The 21011-nt window shown below is 39.1% G+C and overlaps 1 pseudogene; it reads left to right on the top strand.

Annotated features, from left to right (window-relative positions):
- The first annotated feature begins 18377 nt into the window (after positions 1 to 18377).
- Positions 18378 to 18891, top strand: LOC100400673 (ribosomal protein L21 pseudogene; annotated as a pseudogene).
- Positions 18892 to 21011: the final 2120 nt, after the last annotated feature.

Genomic DNA, 21011 nt, shown 5'->3' with positions numbered 1-21011 from the left:
TGTTCAAGCAGAAGAAAGGATATCAGAGGTCAAAGTCCAACTTAATGAAACAAAACGGGAAGATAAGATTAGAGAAAAAAGGATAAACAGGAATGAGCAAAGCCTCCAAGAAATGTGGGACTATGTGAAAATACCAAATTTATGTTTGATAGGTGTACCTGAATGCGATGGAGAGAATGAATCCAAGTTGGAAAATATTCTTCAGGATATTATTCAGGAAAATTTTCCTAAACTAGAAATGCAGGCCAATATTCAACCCCAGGTAATACAGAGACCACCACAAAGATATTCCTCAAGAAGAGCAACCCCAAGGCACATAATCGTTAGATTCACCAGGGTTGAAATGAAGGAGAAAATACTAAGGGCAGCCAGAGAGAAAGGTCAGGTTGCTCACAAAGGGAAACCCATCAGACTTACAGCAGATCTCTCAGCAGAAACTCTACAAGCCAGAAGAGAGTGGGGGCCAATATTCGACATCCTTAAAGAACAGAACTTTCAGCCCAGAATTTCATATCCAGCCAAACTAAGCTTCACAACTGAAGGAAAAATAAAATCTTTTATGAATAAGCAAGTACTCAGAGATTTTACTACCACCAGGCCTGCTTTACAAGAGCTTCTGAAAGAAGCATTACACATAGAAAGAAACAACCAGTATTAGCCTTTCTAAAAATATACCAAAAAGTAAAGAACATCCACATAAAGAAGAATTTACATCAACGAATGGATAAAACAGCCAGTTAACATCAAATGGCAGTAATCCTAAATTTAAATCAACTAAATCCCCCAATCAAAAGATAACAGCCAAAACCCAACAGTATGCTACATCCAGACCCATTTCACATGCAGGGATACACAAAGACTCAAAACAAAGGAATGGAGAAAGATTTACCAACCAAATGGAGAGCAAAAATAAATAAATAAATAAAAAGCAGGAGTTGCAATTCTTGTATCTGATAAAATAGATTTTAAAGCAACAAAGATATAGTGGTAAAAGGATCAATGCAACAACAAGAGCTAACGATCCTAACACCCAGATACATAGAGACTTAGACTCAATGAGACAGAAAATTAATAAGGATATCCAGGACTCGAACTCAAATCCGGAACAAGTAAACTTAATAAATATTTATAGAACTCTCCACTTTAAATACACAAAATATACATTCTTGTCAATACCACATCACACCTACTCATAGGTTTAAATGAAATATTGATCGGCCATTATTAATACCCATTTTTTTTAGAATAAAGCAACATTTCTGTTCTCTCTCCCTCTTTTTCTTCCTCTTTCTTCCTCTCCTTCACTCCTTTTTTTTCTTTCCTGCTCTCAAAAAAAGAAAAAAAGAAATCAACTTGTAGCCCTCTAGATTCAGGTCGGCAATGTCTCTCTCATTGCCTGATTTCCTTCCTTCCCTTCTCTCCCTCCCTCCCTCCCTCCCTCCCTCTCTCCCTCCCTCCCTCCCTCCCTCCCTCCCTTCCTTCTTCCCTCCCTCCCTTCCTCCTTTCCTCCCTTCCAGCCTCCCTCCCTTCCTCCCAAAAAAAAAGAAGTATAGTACATCTTTTCATAGACTTATTCTCAGAATATTCAAAAATTTTGATGCCACTGTAAATGGTTGCTTTTTATTTTCATTTTATAATTGTATGTGGCTGATACTCAGAACTACATCTGTTTTTTAATGACCTTGTATCCTGCAAAGTTGCTAATTTATTTGTTAATGCTAATAATATATCTATACCTTCTTTTAAATTTTTCTATATATACACAATCAAGTTACCAGCAAATACTGATAGTTTATTTGTTCATTCCCAATTTGTATTTATCTTATTTCTTTTCTTACCTTCTTGCACTGACTAGGACTTCCAGGACAACATTTAAGACAACTAGAGTAGGCATCCTTGTCCTTTTTCCAATTCCAAAGAGAAAGCTTTCAAAATGACACCAATTCAGTATGATTTTCCTATTGCTTTTCTGTAGAAACCTTGTATCAGGTTGAGGATATTCTCTTATTAATTTGTTGAGTGTTTTTATCATGAATTGAGGTTGCCTTTTATCAGATGGTTTGCCACATCTATTGAAATGATCATATTATATTTTTCTGCTTTAATCTTTCAATGTAGTATATTACATTGATTATTTTCAATGTCAAACAATATTTCATTTCAGGAATAAATTCAACTTAATTTTCACACATTATCTTCTTATAGATTGCTGGATGAAGTTTGCTAGTATTTTTTTTTTTTTTTTTTTTTTGAGATGGAGTTTCGCTCTTGTTACCCAGGCTGGAGTGCAATGGCGCGATCTCGGCTCACTGCAACCTCTGCCTCCTGGGTTCAGGCAATTCTCCTGCCTCAGCCTCCTGAGTAGCTGGGATTACAGGCACATGCTACCATGCCCAGCTAATTTTTTGTATTTTTAGTAGAGACGGGGTTTCACCATGTTGACCAGGAGGGTCTCGATATCTTGACCTCGTGATCCACCCGCCTCAGCCTCCCAAAGTGCTGGGATTACAGGCTTGAGCCACCGCGCCCGGCTAGTATTTTGTTTAGAATTTTTTCATCTTTGTTCATGAGTGAGATTAACTTACAGTTTCCTTTTCTCATAATATCTATGATTAGTTTCAGTTTCCAGGGAATTCTAATTCTAGCCTGAAACAAGTACACACTGGGCACAGTGGCTCATGCCTGTAATCCCAGCACTTTGGGAGGCCAAGATGGGCGGATCGCTTGAGGTAAGGAGTTCAAGACCAGCCTGACCAACATGGTGAAACCCCATTTCTACTAAAAATACAAAGAATGAGTCAGGCGTGGTGGCACATGCCTATAATCCCAGCTACTTAGGAGGCTGAGGCAGGAGAATAATTTGAACCCAGGAGGTGGAGATTGCAGTGAGCCAAGATTGTGCCACTGCTCTCCAGCTTGGGAGACAGAGTGAGACTCCACCTCAAAAAAAAAAAAAAAGTGCTCCCTCTTTTCCTGTTTGCTGGAAGAATTTGTATTAAGTTGGTGCTTCTGTGTAAGGCCCTCCCATTTTTTATAATCTTCTCCACAAGTTCTAACTCTTTCCACCTCCATGAACTCCAACCTCTGTCTCCTAATTCAGCAAAACCACCAGGCTCTGCTTGGGATTCCTTGTCCTACAATGTTATGTGAAAATTGCCTCCAGGAAAATGAAACGGGGCAACTGTGGGATTCACCTAGTTTTTTTTCCTTCTCACAGAAATTGAAGTTTGTGACTGCTTGTTGAACAATGTCTCAAAACAGGATTTTTGTTTATTGTTTCCAGATTTCTAGTTTTTTTATCATGAGATGAAAAACCCTAACCCTGTCACTCTGTCATGGTCAGAGGCAGAAGTTTACTTTTAATTTTAATTCTGTCATCTTAGGTTTGAATAACTGCTTTGGCCTCCCCAATATCATTTCCCTATCTTGTTGGTTGCCACACTCTGATATTACCTTGAGGAGCCATCCTAACTCCCGTTTTATGTTGTCTAAATGTCACTGTTAATCAGCGTACCCATCCTCCATGACCAGGAAATAATCTCACAACTCAAAACATTCTCCAGACTCTCTCTCCTGAGAATCTGAAGCCAAACTCATGTAACAAGGATTAAAATTTAAACTGGTCCATTCCAGTCAATTCCTAAAGAGATAAGCCATTGATCCTTACACAGCATGGCTATTAACTGGTGAATCTTTCTGGAAGAAGCCAACCTGAACACATTGGAAGAATTGATCAATTCTTCTCTGAACCTAAGATATAAATATATATTACTTCCAACTGTTCCACTACAAAGGAAAAAGAAGATCAAGGTTCCTCCTAAGAAAGAAATTTAATATTCCTTCAATATCCTACAAAAGAGGTGCCCCCATCCACACCTGAAACAACTAGAAAAGGAAAGAACTGCTTCCTCCAGGAAAGTGGTCTTGATCTGAAAGTGTTCACTCATAAAACTGACAAAAAAAAATTTAAGCAATTTTATTCATTATTGATGAAGATGCAGAGTAATGGACACCCTCATGCATCACTGATTGGAATATGAACTGCTACAACCTCTTCTGGAAACTAATCAGCAATATCTATTAATATTAAAAATACATATACAGTTTAGCAGAAATCTTGGATACAAGATACATTTTGGAGAAATGTATTCTTTACAAATAAAAGCACCAGTACCAAAAACACGTATATGCAGCTGTTTCTTTCAACTTTGTCTGAAAGAGGAAGGAAGGAAAGAAGGAAGTAAAGGTGTGCATGTCCATCAAAAGAATGAATGTATCTTAGTATATTCATGCTATAGAATATTAGGTTTTATAGCCAGGTATGGTGGTATGTGCCTCTTGTCCCACCTGCCAGGGAGGCTTAGCCAGAAGGATCGCTTGAGCCAGGAGTTCCAGGCTGTACGAGCCAAGATTACATCATTGCACTCTGGCCTGAGTGACAGGGCAAGACTCTGACTCAAAAAAAAAAAGAATATTAACTTTTGGAAATAATGAGCTGGCCATGCACAGTGAGTGGCTCATGCCTGTGATCCTAGACTGAGAGGTAGCTATACTTACCACAAACAAAATAGATGTCAAGACAAAAACTATCAGAAGAGACAAAGAATGTCACTATGTAATGATAAAGGGGTCAATTCAGCAAGAGGACAATTCAGCAAGTAAATATATATGTTCCCAATACTGGAGCACCCAGATATAGAAAGCATGTATCAGAGCTAAAGAGAGTTAGACCCCCAACAAACAGCTGGAGACTTCAACATTCCATTTTTCGCATTGGACAGATCTTCCAGACAAAAGTCAACAAAGAAACATTGAACTTAATCTGCGCTATAGAAAATGGAGCTAATAGAGATTTATAGAACATTTCATGCCATGACTGCAGAATAGACATTCTTTTTCTTAGTACATAGATTATTCTCAAGGAAGGACCATGTGTTAGTTCACAAAATAAGTCTTAAAAAATAAAAAACAAACCTGAAATAATATCAAGCATCTTCTCTGAACACAATGCAGTAAAACTACAAATGAATAACAAGAGGAACTTTGGACACAGTTCAAACACACGAAATTAAACAACATGCTTCTAAATGACCAGTGGATCAATGAAGAAAGTAAGAAAGAAATTTAAATATTTCTTGAAACAAATGAAAATGGCAATATAAGATATAAAAACCTAAGAAATACAGCAAAAGCAGAGCTAAGAGGGAAGTTTACAACTATATAGGCTTACATCAAAAAAGAAAAAAAAATCAAATAAATGACCTAATGATACATCTTAACCAGAAAGGCAACAACAAACCAAACCAAAAATTAATAGGAATAAAAAACAATAAAGATCAGAGAAGAGGCCAAGCGTGGAGGCCTACACCTGTAATCCCAGCACTTTGAGAGGCCGAGGCAGGCGGATCACCTGAGGTCAGGTGTTCGCAACCAACCTGACTAATATGGTGAAATCCCATCTCTGCTAAACTCTCTAGGACATTGGACTGGGGAAAGATTTCTTGAGGGATGTCCCACAGGCACAAGCAACCAAGGCAAAAATGGACAAATGGGATCACATCAAGTTAAAAAGCTTCTGCACAGCAAAGGACACAATCAAAGTAAAGAGTTAACTCACAGAATGGGAGAAAAAATTTTCAAACTAAGCACTTGACAAAGCATTCTTAGCCAGAATATATAATGAGTTCAAACAACTCTATAGGAAAAAACCTAATCATCCAATTAAAATGGGCAAAAGATCTGAATGGACATTTCTCCAAAGAAAACATGCAAATGGCAAACAGGCATATGAAAAGGTGCTCAAAGTCACTGATCATCAGAGAAATCCAAATCAAAATTACAATGAGCTATTATCTCACCCCAGTTAAAATGGCTTCAACCCAAAAGTTAAACAGTAACGAATGCTGGAGAGGATGTAGAGAAAAGAGAACCCCTGTGCGTTGTTGGTGGGGATGTAAGTTAGTACAACCACTATGGAGAACCGTTTGGAGGTTCCTCAAAAAACTGAAAAATGAGAGACCATATGATCCAGCAATCCCACTCCTTAGGTATATACCCAAAAGAAGGGAAATGAGAATATCTAAGAGATACCTGCACTCCCATGTTATTGCAGCACTATTCATAAGAGCCAAGGTTTGGAAGCAACCTAAGGTCCATCAACAGAAGGGCACATCAACAGATGAGAGAGATCGTATTAGTTCTGGTCTGGCACAGTGGCTCACGCCTGTAATCCTAGCACTTTGGGAGGCCGAGGCGGGTGGATCACGAGGTCAAGAGATCGAGAGATCGTATTAGTCCATTTTCATGCTGCTGATATAGATATACTCAAGACTGGGCAATTTACGAAAGAAAGAGGTTTATTGGATTTACAGTTCCATGTAGCTGGGGAAGCCTCACAATCATGGTGGAAGGTGAAAGGCAAGGAGGAGCAAGTAACATGTTACATGGATGGTGGCAGGCAAAGAGAGAGTTTGTACAGAGAAACTCCCATTTTTCGAAACCATCAGATTTTGTGAGACTCATTCACTATCATGAGAACAGCACAGAAAAGACCCAATCCCCACAATTCAATCACATCCCACTGGATTCCTCCCATGACACATGGAAATTGTGGGCATTACAATTCAAGATGAGATTTGGGTGGGGACACAGTCAAACCATAAGACAGATAAAGAAAATATGGTACATGGCCGGGCGTGGTGGCTCAAGCCTGTAATCCCAGCACTTTGGGAGGCCGAGGCGGGTGGATCACGAGGTCAAGAGATCGAGACCAACCTGGTCAACATGGTGAAACCCCGTCTCTACTAAAAATACAAAAAATTAGCTGGGCATGGTGGCGCGTGCCTGTAATCCCAGCTACTCAGGAGGCTGAGACAGGTGAATTGCCTGAACCCAGGAGGCGGAGGTTGCGGTGAGCCAAGATCGCGCCATTGCACTCCAGCCTGGGTAACAAGAGCGAAACTCCATCTCAAAAAAAAAAAAAAAAAAAGAAAATATGGTACATATACACAGGGAGTACTATTCAGCCATAAAAAATAATGATATCCTGTCAGTTGCAACAATATGGATGGAACTGGAGGTCATCATGTTAAGTAAAATAAGCCAAGCACAGAAAAACCAATATTGCATGTTTTCACTTATCTGTTGGAGCTAAAAAGTAAAACTGAACTTGTGGAGATAGAGAGTAGAAGGATGATTATCAGAGGTTGGGAAGGATAGTGTAGGGGGAGTGGATGGTTAATGGGTACAAAATATAGACAGGACAAATAAGAGCTAGTATTTTCTAGCACAACAGGGTGACTACAGTCCAACAAAATAATTTAATTGTTCATTTTAAAACAACTGAAAGAGGCCTGGTGCAGTGGCTCACAATTGTAATCCCAGAACTTTGGGAGGCCGAGTTGGGCAGATTGCTTGAGCCCAGGAGTTCAATACCAGCCTGGCTGTCATGGCAAAACCCCATCTTTACAAAATACAAAAAAGTTAGCCAGGCGTGGTGGTACCTGCCTGAGTCCTGACTACTCAGGGTGCTGAGGTAAGAGGATTGCTTGAGCTGGGGAGGCAGAGGCTGCCGTGAGCCAAGACTGTGCCACTGCACTCCAGCTTAGGCAACAGATCAAAACCTTATCTCAAATAAAATAAAATAACTAAAAGAGTACAATTGCATTGTTTGAAACACAAAGGATAAATGCTTGAGGTGATGGATATCCCATTTATCCTGATGTTACTACACATTGCATGCCCATATCAAAATATCTCATGTAAACCACAAATGTATACCCAAAAATCAAAATTAAGTTTTATTTGTTTGTTTGCTGGTTTGTTTTGAGAGAGGGAGTCTGGCTGTATTGCCCAGGCTGGAGTGCAGTGGCATGATCTCAGTTCATTACAACCAGTGCCTCCCAGATTCAAGCAATTCTCTTGCCTCAGCTTCCCAAGTAGCTGAGACTACAGGCATGTGCCACTACACCAAGCAAAATTTTGTATTTTTAGTACAGACAGGGTTTCACCACACTGGCCAGGCTGGTCTCAAACTCCTGACTTCAGGTGACCTACCCACTTTGGCCTCCCAAAGTGATGGGATTACAGGTGTGAGCCACCATGTCTAGCCTAAGTTTTTTGTCTTTAAATAATTGCCACAGCCAACCCAGCCTTCAGCAACCACCACCCTCATCAGTCAGCAGCCATCAACATCAAGGCAACATCAACAGAGAGTATTTTGCTGAAGGTTCATATGCTCATTCAAATCATTAGCCATAAAGTATGTTTAAATTAAGATACACATATTGTTTTTTAGACATAATGTTATTGCACACACAGTTAACAGGCTATGGTATAATGTAAACCTACCGTTTATGTGTACTGGAAAGCCTAAAAATTTATGCAACTCATTTTATTGCTATATTTGCTTTATTGCAATGATGTGGAATGGAATACTTTGAGAGTATGTCTGTAGATTATTAGACAACATTTTTCTACTCTTCTTCCCTACTCACCCATATCCATTTCCTTCCACAACCCCAGCTCCCACTTCTCCCCATCTTCTCCTAGAGAAAGAAAATGAAAACTACATTTTAGGTGCGAAGTAGGCCATGGTGAATGCTAATCCAAGAGTGAACCCGCAATCTCTCTCACAAAGTTATATGGCCATGAGAAAATCCCAGTATATAAAAGTTCCTCTAAGACCTCTTTCAAGACCAGTTCAAATGACACACCCTCCATAAAGGAAGAGGTTCTACTTGATTTTTTCTTTCTTTCCTTCTTTCTCTTTCTTTCTTTCTTTCTTTCTTTCTTTCTTTCTTTCTTTCTTTCTTTCTTTCTTTCTTTCTTTCTTTCTTTCTTTTTCTTTCTTTCTTGTTGCCCAGGCTAGAGTGCAATTGCACAATCTTGTCTCACCATAACTTCCACCTCCTGGTTTCAAGCAATTCTCCTGCGTAAGCCTCCCAAAATAATTGTTCCCATTTATTCTGATGTTATTACATCAAGATTAGCTGGGATTATAGGCATGTGCCACCACACCCAGCTAATTTTGTATCTTTAGTAGAGACAGGGGTTTCTCCATGTTGGTCAGGCTGGTTTCAAACTCCCGACCTCAAGTGATCTACCCGCCTCGGCCTCCCAAAGTGCTGGGATTACAGGAGTGAGACACCACACCCAGCCAATTTTCTACCTCAGCTAACTATTCTTTCTTCAGTCTTTCAGATAATAAGCCCTTTCCCTTATAATATTTATCATATTCAGTCTGAAATTATTTATTTATATATTTTACCTCTTATTCTAAAATAAAACTGGGAGATTAGACATTCTACCTTGTCTATTCTATTTTATTTTAGATTAGTGACAGACTTTTTGTATTCTTATGGAGTATAGTGCATTGTAGTATATGCATTAGATCAATCAATATTTAATATTGATGTAGCAGTGGTAACACTTCTTTTTAACTGATGAGGAGGAAGATAAAATGGATGGAATTTGGAATCAGAAGACATGGATTCCAGAAGTGACTCTACCCCTCACTAAATAGGAACCTTGGGCAAGTCACTTAACCTCTCAAAGCCTCAGTTTCTTCATCTGCATCTGTATCAGTCTTTCTCATTTCTATATCTTCAGGGGTTGGACACCCAGAAGGTACTCATTAAATACTGAGTAAATGAATAAATTTTAAAATGTATGCAAAAATGGTATGCAAACTATTAATGGTTGGCATGTAATTTACTAAACTCTATTATGTAGGAACTGTACCTATATTCCCGAGGAAGAGAAGGAATATAATAATAATCTTCCTCAGGAATATATACACAGTCCCTTTTGCCATGTAAGGTAACATCCTGACATTTGACAGGTCCTGGAGATTAGGACCTGGACATCTTTGAGGAGTGGGAGGGCAAGCATAATTTTTGTCTACCACATACTCTTACACATTCAAAATCAGAAAATAGTGTTATTTTCTTCTCAAAGCTCCTCTGAAGTTCATTTTTAAAACCAAGGCATGGAACAAGGTGGGTGGAAATATCTCAGGCAATTTGCAACCTCCTGGGATGTGTGGGTTACATTTGGCCAATAATAAATCTCCGCAACAGAGGCACATCTATTATATATCTTATATTATTAGGAGCCAGAAGATAAATAGATACAGATACAGTCACTGAATTGTGAACTCAGAAATCAATATTAATATGTCCAGTTCAGGGAATTTGTAAAACATGTTAGCTTCATTTAAAGTTAAAGTTCTTCCCTTCCTCTAGAAAGGCAGCATGGTTGGTCTTTTTACTTCCCAGCCTAGCTCGTCTATTCCTCCTCCCTTAATTACTAGTTCACACTTGACTCTCCTAAGACTGAAAGCAGGAAGGAGGGCCAGCCTGATAAGATGTAAGGTGAAAGAAAGGTCTTATTTGACTCATACTCTTGGAAATGTACCCCTAAAGCTCTCTGAGCATGGCAAGTGTTTAAAGCTGACACTTTCTCTAGAGGACACTTTTGTCTTTCTTTGAAGTTCACACACCAGCAGTTCCCTTGAGACATGCAAATTTATCTCTTCTGGAATGTTCTCCTAGCATTCTACTCAGGAATCTGAGAGTATACCTCCTGTTCTTCCCACTGAAGTCTTCTCAACTCTCTAGATGATGTTTTTAGGCAGACTCAAGACAATCCCATTTGTCTCTGCCTCTCACTTCAGAAGCCCTCATCTGACCTACCAGTAGCACGCTTCTTGAGCACTGTTCTTGGGAGTGCTGCTATTTTCCAAACCCAGCTTGCTCTTCATAGAAAGCCCTGGCAGGCAGCTCCAGACACAGTCTGTCATCCTCTGGATGATTTAGCTACATGAACCCCAAACCCTAGAACACATACATGAAGCTCCCTGAGTGATTCCATTAAAGGTCCTCTCACTAGCCTTTAAGTGAGGGAAAAGCACTCACACCTCTTCTGGGGGGAGTCACAATCCCAACATATGTCTGCAAATACTCCCTTGACATTTCTAACAATACCTCTGGGCTTCTCCAGTTTCTTTTATAGGCTAGAGGTAGTTTGTCAGCTAATTACAAAACCAACTTCAATTTCAAATCTGCTTCATGATCTTCCATCTCACTTCAGAACTGGAACTAGTTAGCACCTTTATCTTGGGGTCTGGGCCAAAACTGAGGCAAAATAATCAAATCTTAACATTCCACTCCATGTATTTGTTTCTACAAAATTAATGTATTTCCTCTACTAAGAATAAAATTCCATAAGGGCAGGAACCACATCTGTTTTGTTTATCACTGACTATCTAAGGCACTCAGTAAATACTTACTAAATGACTGACAAATACTAACAAATCAGCAAAACTCCCTGGCTCTCAAACACTCAGAAACTATATTAACTTCATACATTCGTATGCTATTTTCAGATTCCTCCAGAATATCTCTGCAGTGTGGCTGTATTACAACTTTGGCAAAAACATGAGTATAAGAGTCACCAGAAAAATCTATACACTGAATGTAATCTAAAGCAAAACATTAAACAAGCATCTTTCATTCAATCCAACAAATACTGATTGAGTACCTTCTATATGCCAAGCACCATGCCAGGTACTAGTGTACAGTGATGAATTAAATAGCCAACATCTGGCCTTCATGGAGCTTATAGTCTGACAGGGGATGCACAAAACTCTTACTGCAAAATTTCAATTTCACATAAATATGGTGAAGAAAATGCGTAGGGTGTACTCACAGAAAATAAAAGAAGGAAGCAGGAAGGCCACCTTAGAGTGGTCAAAGGGAGCTTCTCCAGCAAATGGCTTTTAAGCTGAGACCTGAAGATAAGCAGTAGACCCCGTAGGATGTGGGAGGGGAGTGGAGAAGTCTCCCCAAGCAAAGGTTCTGAGATGACCCTTAATCTGGGGAGGGAAGTAGAATGAGAAATGGGGGAAGGTAATCTTCATACTTTTTACTACATATATTGTGGGAGCTCTGTCAGAGTGGTGGGGAAAACTATAGGGAAAGGACATAAACCTTCTGAAAGTCGGAAGGCCCTGCAGAGCCCTGGGGGAGAAAAGTGGAAGGGAGCTGTTCTAAAACCCCGAGACAGAGGGCAAGGAGTAGGTCCGAGGGAGTGTGGGAGAATTTATCTTAAACAGGCTTGTTTACTTATGTCGACCAGGAACTGATCTTTGATCATCCACACCAGACGTTCCCTGAAAGGAGAGCAATGTTAATTACCTACAGGTTGTGTGGGCTCCAGGTTTTCAGCATTTTGCCTGCACTGAATAAAAGCAAGCAGCTCCAGCTTCTCAGGGCTGCACGCTGGCCACTACAGCCAGGCAGTCACCTAGCTGCTCTTACACTGCATACCTGTGTCTGAGTACTTATTTCATTCGTTGGCCAGGTCTGTGGGACAGACCCAGCAATATATGATCTTCATTTTTTTATAACAAAAATATATTCATGTGTCATTTTATGATGAAAAAAAGTTTACTCTGACTTTGGAATTGGATATTGTATCTTGGTTCTAATTTTTCCTGAACCTGGAGATAGAAAAATGTCATCCCCACCCTCCTACTCTACCCATCCCACCAATAAGGAGAATAAATCTAACACATGCATCTACTATGTGCCAGCTTCCTTACTTACGTTGTGTCTTTAATCCTCAGGTCAACTCTGTGAAGTTAAATTGAGGAAGCAAAAGTGAAGTAATTTGCCCAGACTCACAATACTAAGAGGTGGGGGACTGAAATTCTGGTCTGTACAAACTCTTGCATCATGAAATTTAAAATGCAAAATGATATTAATATTTGAGAAACCCTGAATCCAATGGGAAGTCTAATATCTTGCATTCAGATTTCTTTTTAAATTAATTTTATTTTATTATATTCCAATAGCTTTTGGGAAACAGGTGGGTTTGGTTACATGGATACATTCTTTTTTTTCTTCTACTTCTTTTATTTTAATTTTTATTATACTGTAAGTTGTGGGGTATGTGTGCAGCATGTGCAGGTTTGTTACATAGTTATACACATGCCATGGTGGTTTGCTGCAACCATCCCCCCGTCATCTACATTAGGTATTTCTCCTAATGCTATCCCTCCCCAATCCCCCCACCCGCTTCCATTCTTTCCCTAGCCCACACCCCTCAACAGACCCCGGTGTGTGAGATGTTCCCCTCCTTGTGTCCATGTGTTCTCATTGCTCAACACCCACTTGTGAGTGAGAACATGCGGTGTTTGGTTTTCTGTTCTTGTGTCAGTTTGCTGAGAATTATGGTTTCCAGCTTCATCTATGGCCCTGAAAAGGACATGAACTCACCCTTTTTATGGCGGCATAGTATTTCATGGTGTATATATGCCACATTTTCTTTATCCAGTCTATCACTATGGGCATTTGGGTTGGCTCCAAGTCTTTGCTATTGTGAACAGTGCCTCAATAAACATACATGTGCATGTGTCTTTATAATAGAATGATTTATAATCCTTTGGGTATATACCCAGTAATGGGATTGCTGGGTCAAATGGTATTTCTATTTCTAGATCCTTGAGGAATCACCACACTGTCTTCCACAATGGCTGAACTAATTTACACTCCCACCAACAGAGTAAAAGCGTTCCTAATTCTCCACATCCTCTCCAGCATCTGTTGTCTCCTGATTTTTTAATGATCGCCATTCTAACTGGCGTGAGATGGTATCTCAATGTGGTTTTGATTTGCATTTCTCTAATGACCAGTGATGATGAGCTTTTTTTCATATGTTTGTTGGCTGCATAAATGTCTTCTTTTGAGAAGTGTCTGTTCATATCCTTCACCCACTTTTTGATGGGGTTGCTTTTCCTTGTAAATTTGTTTAAGTCCTTTGTAGATTCTGGATATTGGCCCTTTGTCTGATGGGTAGATTGCAAATTTTTTTCCCCATTCTGTTGGTTGCCAGTTCACTCTAATGAGAGCTTCTTTTCCTGTACAGAAGCTCTTAAGTTTAATTAGATCCCATTTGTCTATTTTGGCTTTTGGTGCCATTACTTTTGGTGTTTTAGTCATGAAGTCCTTGCCATGCCTATGTCCTGAATGGTTCTGCCTAGGTTTTCTTCTAGGGTTTTTCTGGTGTTAGGTCTTATGTTTAAATCTTTAATCCATCTGGAGTTAATTTTTGTATAAGGTGTAAGGAAGGGGTCCAGTTTCAGCTTTCTGCATATGGCTAGCCAGTTTTCCCAACACATTTATTAAATAGGGAATCTTTTCCCCATTGCTTGTTTTTGTCAGGTTTGTCAAAGATCAGATGATTGTAGATGTGTAGTGTTACTTCTGAGGCCTCTGTTCTGTTCCATTGGTCTACATCTCTGTTTTGGTAACAGTACCATCCTGTTTTGATTACCTGTAGCCTTGTAGTTTAAAGTCGGGTAGCATGATGCCTTCTGCATTTTTTTTTTCCTTAGGATTGTCTTGGCTATGCGGGCTCTTTTTTGGTTCCATATGAAGATTAAGGTGATTTTTTCCAATTCTGTGAAGACAGTCAATGGTAGCTTGATGGGGATAACACTGAATCTATAAATTACTTTGGGCAGTATGGCCATTTTCACGATATTGATTCTTCCTAACCATGAGCATGGAATGTTTTTCCATCTGTTTGTGTCCTCTCTTATTTCCTTGAGCAGTGGTTTGTATTTCTCCTTGAAGAGGTCCTTTACATCCTTTGTTAGTGGTATTAATAGGTATTTTATTCTCTTGTAGCAATTGTGAATGGCAGTTCGTTTTTGATTTGGCTCTCTTTGAGTCTATTATTGGTGTATAGGAATGCTTGTGATTTTTGCACATTGATTTTGTACCCTTAGACTTTGCTGAAGTTGCTTATCAGTTTCAAGAGATTTTGGGCTGAGACAATGGGGTCTTCTAAATATACAATCATGTCATCTGCAAATAGAGACAATTTGACTTCTTCTTTTCCCAATTGAATACGCTTTATTTCTTTTTCTTTCCTGATTGCCATGGCCAGAACTTTCAATACTATGTTGAATAGGAGTGGTGAGAGAGGGCATCCTTGTCTTGTGCCAGTTTTCAAAGAAAATTCTTCCAGTTTTTGCCCATTCAGTATGATATTGGCTGTGGGTTTGTCATAAATAGCTCTTATATTTTGAGATACATTCCACTGATACCTAGTTTATTGAGAATTTTTAGCATAAAAGGCTGCTGAATTTTCTCAAAGGCCTTCTTCTCTGCATCTGTTGAGATAATTATGTGGTTTTTGTCTTTGGTTCTGTTTATGTGATGGATTACATTTATAGATTTGCATGTGTTGAACCAGCCTTGCATCCCAGGGATGAAGCCAACTTGATCATGATGGATTAAGCTTTTTGATGTGCTGTTGGATTTGGTTTGCCAGTATTTTACTGAGGATATTTGTATCAATGTTCATCATGAATGTTGGCTTGAAACTTTCTTTTTTAATTGTATCTCTGCCAGGTTTTGGTATCAAGATAATGTTGGTCTCATAAAATGAATTAGGGAGGATTCCCTCTTTTTGTATTGTTTGGAGTAGTTTCAGAAGGAATGGTACCAGCTCCTCTTTGTACTTCTGGTAGAATTCGGCTGTGAACCCATCTGGTCTTGGATTTTTATTGGTTGGTAGGCTATTAATTGCTGCCTCAGATAAATTCTTTAGTAGTGATCTCTGAGTTTTTGGTGCATCCGTCACCCAAGCAGTGAACACTGCACCCAAAGTGTACTCTTTTATCCCTCATCCCCCCCTTGCTCTCCCCCTAGGGTCCCCAAAGTCCATTATATCATTCTTATTGCATTCATATTTATAAAATGTGCTTCTGCAAATTAGAATCCCAAGCAGCCACAACAATTGGTTTAATGGGTGATTTTAAATACAAGTTGTATATTAACGTAGGTAGGAATGGTAATGAAGAAATCTTGTAGTTTATTAAAATCTGAAATGTACCAAATGAGGTAAATTATAAATGTCTACAGGATATAAGGTGATTCTTAGGCTTAAAGTCATTAAACATTTAATATTTACGACCAATTACAGAAATCTTCCTAATTTGCCAACCTCAGAAATTTTCACTAGCCTGTTCATATTTAACATATCCTGCTTAATTATAGATGATGACTTTTTTGGTTATCTATAGCCTGTGCAAACTGTCTCTCAACCTTTACTGGTTTATAAGTCTACCTGTATTTGTTTGGCTCTTTGGGAAACCAACAAAGACATATTCTCTGTAGTTCAAGTAAAAGATGTTGATAAAGACTATACCTGGAGTAATAAGAGAAATATAGATATTCACAAACAGAAGCCCAAGTACAGGTGTGAGCTGGAAGTTGTTGTAGATTTAAAGAAGAGATCAATCACGGCAGTGGAAATTCATGAATCCTCACTTTCACTCAGCCGCTAATATGACTCCCTTATACTCCTTTGCTCCTCCTGATCCAGACTTCATCACCTTCTCATAGTGTCAGCTCTGTCGAAAGTTGGCTTCCATGAGGCCTCTTGTAGCCTTTCCAGCTACTCCACATTCTGGCCTTTTGAGTCTCATCTCCTATTGTTTGTTACATACTGCTGTCCATGTATCTAAGTTTTCTCCTTTTCTCAAATACATCACACTGAAAGAAGAGACATAATTCTGGCAACCACATTGATTTCATAAGTAGCACATGCTACTACATGTTGAACTTCTGTAATCTGAAAATCTGAAATCCAACAGGATCCAAAATTCAAAATTGTCTGAGTACCAACATGATGCCCTAAGTGGAAAGTTCCACATCTGACCTCATGTGATGGGTTGCGATTGAAACAGAGTTAAAATTTTGTTTCATGCATAGACTTATTTAAAATATTGTATAAAATTACCTTCGGGCTATCTGAATATGGTTGATGTGAAACATAAATGAATTTTGTGTTTAGACTTAGATCCTATCTCCAAGATATCTCATTATGTATCTGGAGATATTCCAAAATCTGAAAAAAAATCAAAATCTGAAACACTTCTGGTCCCAAGCATTTCAGATAAGGGTACCACCAACAAAGCTATATGTTCACTTTATAGTCTCTGATCTCAAGGAGGAAGTACCCAAAGGTTAAAATTTATAATTTTTGTCTTCTTGAACTTAAAATTCTTATAATCACCTAAAGATACAGTGAGAATGCCAATCCTAAAAAGTCAATACAGGTAGTCTCTGGGCAAGTGTGTTCCCACCTTTCCGTATCAGCTGAGGATGAGAAGTATTATCTTGTCCCTGAAGGGAAGCTGTGGTAAGGAAGACAAAAGCATGCGGGAAATACTCCTTTATATCTCCAGGGCTTAAGCATGACAGTAAACAGTCATTAAAGAATCAAAACTGGTGGACAGTCCTAATCCTGTGGCTTATTGTCTATCCCTAACTCATTTACCAATAGGCTAATTTTTGGTGATTTCTAATGAATGAACAAGTGTTAAGTCAGGATACCTCATTATTACAGCAAATATTTTCCAACTTCTTAAACTGTTTAAAAACTGAAATGTATTTTGTCTACCAGTAAAAACAGACCATGTGGCAGGGATCCTCCTCCTATGAAAGTTGTATGTAACTCTCTGCTGGTAGTGGGTAAGAATTAGGGGAGTTGTTCTGGTGGTCTTTCATACTGGGGAGCATTCTGATGGTCAATACACATCTCCATGCAATGTTTTATTGAGACAAGATGAATGGTAGGATTGTGAGTAGGTTATCCCTTTCCAAAACCACATTGGCTGTCATCCCACCCAATATACATTGGATTCCACTACAGCTTTAGGCAGTTCTTTGTTTGTTTGTTTGTTGTATTTTCTTTTATTTATTTAGGCAGTTCTTTGTTATAGGATTTCAACATGTGTCCTAAATGTAGAGTTTGAGAGATTTAGAGTTGTGCTCCTTTATAGTTCATTCTCCCCTTTACATCACCTCACAGTCGCAAGACCTCATTGGTTGAGCATTCAGACTGTCTCCAGATAATCACTATTTTATTTTCCAACTCTTGCCCTCTCTCCTTTACTTTTCCTCTTCCCCTTATAGTAGTTCTTAGTTCTTTTCAAGCCTTCACCCCTCAGTACACCACGATTTTCTTCAAGAAACAACTATTCTCATTGCACTTCTTTCTTGAATCTTGCAAACTGCACTGCCCTTGGGTGCAGCTGAATGGAGTCAGTGAAGTCTTTGTCCACTCCTTTACTCATCTCACAAAGGGAAAAGGAGAACTCTTGGCATTTGCATACTTGCATATGTACATAGGTGCGTACATGAGAGAAAGCCAGAGAAAAGGAGAGGGAGTGAAAATAAGAGAAAGAGAGACAGACTTTGAGTTCAGACTGTCTCCATTATCAAGGCTACTGCACCTGAAGTTCATCCTAAAGAATCAAACACATCTTCTTTTTGGCTGGAACCGCCATCTTCCAGTAATTCGCCAAAATGACGAACACAAAGGGAAAGAGGAGAGGCACTCGATACGTGTTCTCTAGGCCTTTTAGAAAACATGGAGTTGTTCCTTTGGCCACACATATGCGAATCTATAAGAAAGGTGATATTGTAGACATCAAGGGAATGGGTACTGTTCAAAAAGGAATGCCCCACAAACGTTATCATGGCAAAACTGGAAGAGTCTACAATGTTACCCAGCATGCTGTTGGCATTGTTGTAAACAAACAAGTTAAGGGCAAGGTTCTTGCCAAGAGAATTAATGTGCGTATTGAGCACATCAAGCACTCTAAGAGCCGAGATAGCTTCCTAAAACGTGTGAAGGAAAATGATCAGAAAAAGAAGGAAGCCAAAGAGAAAGGTACCTGGGTCCAACTGAAGCGACAGCCTGCTCCACCCAGAGAAGCACACTTTGTGAGAACCAATGGGAAGGAGCCATTTGACAGAATAGGAGAATAGGTCTGCTGGAACCTATTCCCTATGAATTCATGGCATAATAGGTGTTAAAAAAAAATAAATAAAAGACATCTGGACTGTAAAAAAAAAAAAAAGAATCAAACACAAATATAGTCATGCACTGCGTAACAACATTTCACTCAATGATGAACTGCATGTACGATGGTGATCCCCTGAGATTATAATATCCTATTTTTACTGTACATTCTCTATGTTCAGATAAACAAGTACTTGCCATTGTGTTACAAATGCATATAATATTCAGAACAGTCACAGGCTGTACATGTATGTAGCCTAGGAGCAACAGACTATACCATATAGCCTGGATATGTAGTAGGCTATACCGTCTAGGTATGTGTAAGTACTTTCTACGATGCTTGCATAGTGACAAAATTACCTCACAAAACATTTCTCAGAATGTATTCCCATCATTAAGCAACACATGACTGTATACTTAAATGTAATGTGGTACCCTTGTTTGGATCCGAGAATGAAAAAAAGAACATTAGTACAAAAAACTTATAAAATCCAAACATAGTCTGGAATTTAGCCAATAGTAATGTAGTAATTTTCATTTCTTAGTTTTGATGAATGTCCAGTGGTTATGTAAGGTGTTAACATTAGAAAATACTGGGTAAGTGTACACAGAAACTCTCTGCTTTATCTCTGCAATTTTTCTATAAATCTTAAATATTCCCATCTAAAAAGTTTACTTAAAAATAAACATGGGCTAGGCAGGGTGACTGGCATCTTTAACCCCAGCACTTTGAGAGGCCAAGGCAGGAGGATCACCTGATGCTGGGAGTTCAAGAGCATACTGGGTAACACAGTTAGACTGTATCTACCAAAAGAAATGCCCAGGTATGGTAGTGCATACCTGTAACCCTAGCTGCTCTGGAGGCTGGGACAGGATGACCAATTGAACCCAGAAGTTCCAGGTTCCAGTGAGTTATGACCGTACCACAGCACTCCAGCCTGGGCAACAGAGCAAGACCATCTACTATATATATTCAAATTAAATAAGCAAAAAGCCTTTGATTGACCTGAGGCTGTCTCCACAACAAACTGCAACCTAGCTTAGTATACAGACAAACTGAATCCCAACTTCGGGGCATAGTTTTTGTAACAAATACCTGGGATTCAGCCAATCACAAAAATCCAACTGACCATACCATACCAAAACAAGGCAAACACCTAGCTGTAGCCAATCAGATAATTTCTCTGCTTTCTGTAATAGCTAACTCCTCATGCTGCTTGAAGCACTCTCAACTTTTCTGGCTCTGAGCACTGCACAATTCATGAATTGTTCTTCGCTCAAATAAACCTGTTAAATTCAAATTATCTAAAGTTTTAGGAATATAACACACACACACACACACACACACACACAGAGCTATATGTGTCTAAGATAGATATACATATATAGTTTGCCATTGTGATAATTTTTTCTTCTTCAGAAGACCACCAGTTCTATTCTACCCCAGAATGCATTAGTAAATAATGCTCCTTTTGTGAAGACTGTAAGGAAAGATTAGAGAAAGATTTTACATCACCACATAGCACTTGAAAAAATTTAAATCTCTATAAGACAGTTTTCTTTTTCATCAAAATCTCTCTAGTTCCCTCAACACTCTCTTCTATTAATACCCATTAAGTGCCTCTGGTTATCTATTGTTGCATAGCAAACTAGCCTAAAACTCAGAGACTTAAATACCATTATAATTCATGTCTTAATCATTTCCTGTTGCTTATTAACAGAATACTTCAAACTGGCTAATTTATAAGAAAAGAAATTTATTTCTTACACTTATGGAAGCTGAGAAGTCCCAGGTCAAAAGGTCACATCTGGTTCGAGCCTGCTTGCTGATTCTGCGGAGTCCCAAATTGGCACAGGGAATCATGTGGTGAGGGGCCTGAGCATGCTAGGTCAGGTCTCTCTTCCTCTTGGTTTTTTTTTTTTTTTTTTTTTTTTTTTGAGACGGAGTTTCGCTCTTGTTACTCAGGCTGGAGTGCAATGGCACGATCTCGGCTCACCGCAACCTCCGCCCGCTGGGTTCAGGCAATTCTCCTGCCTCAGCCTCCTGAGTAGCTGGGATTACAGGCACGCACCACCGTGCCCAGCTAATTTTTTGTAATTTTTAGTAGAGACGGGGTTTCACCATG

The sequence above is a fragment of the Callithrix jacchus genome, chromosome 8 (assembly GCF_049354715.1).
Source record: "Callithrix jacchus isolate 240 chromosome 8, calJac240_pri, whole genome shotgun sequence".
In the NCBI taxonomy this organism is placed as follows: Eukaryota; Metazoa; Chordata; class Mammalia; order Primates; family Cebidae; genus Callithrix; species Callithrix jacchus.
The sequence above is the reverse complement of the archived record's forward strand: the minus strand, read 5'-3'. Positions and strand labels throughout refer to the sequence as shown.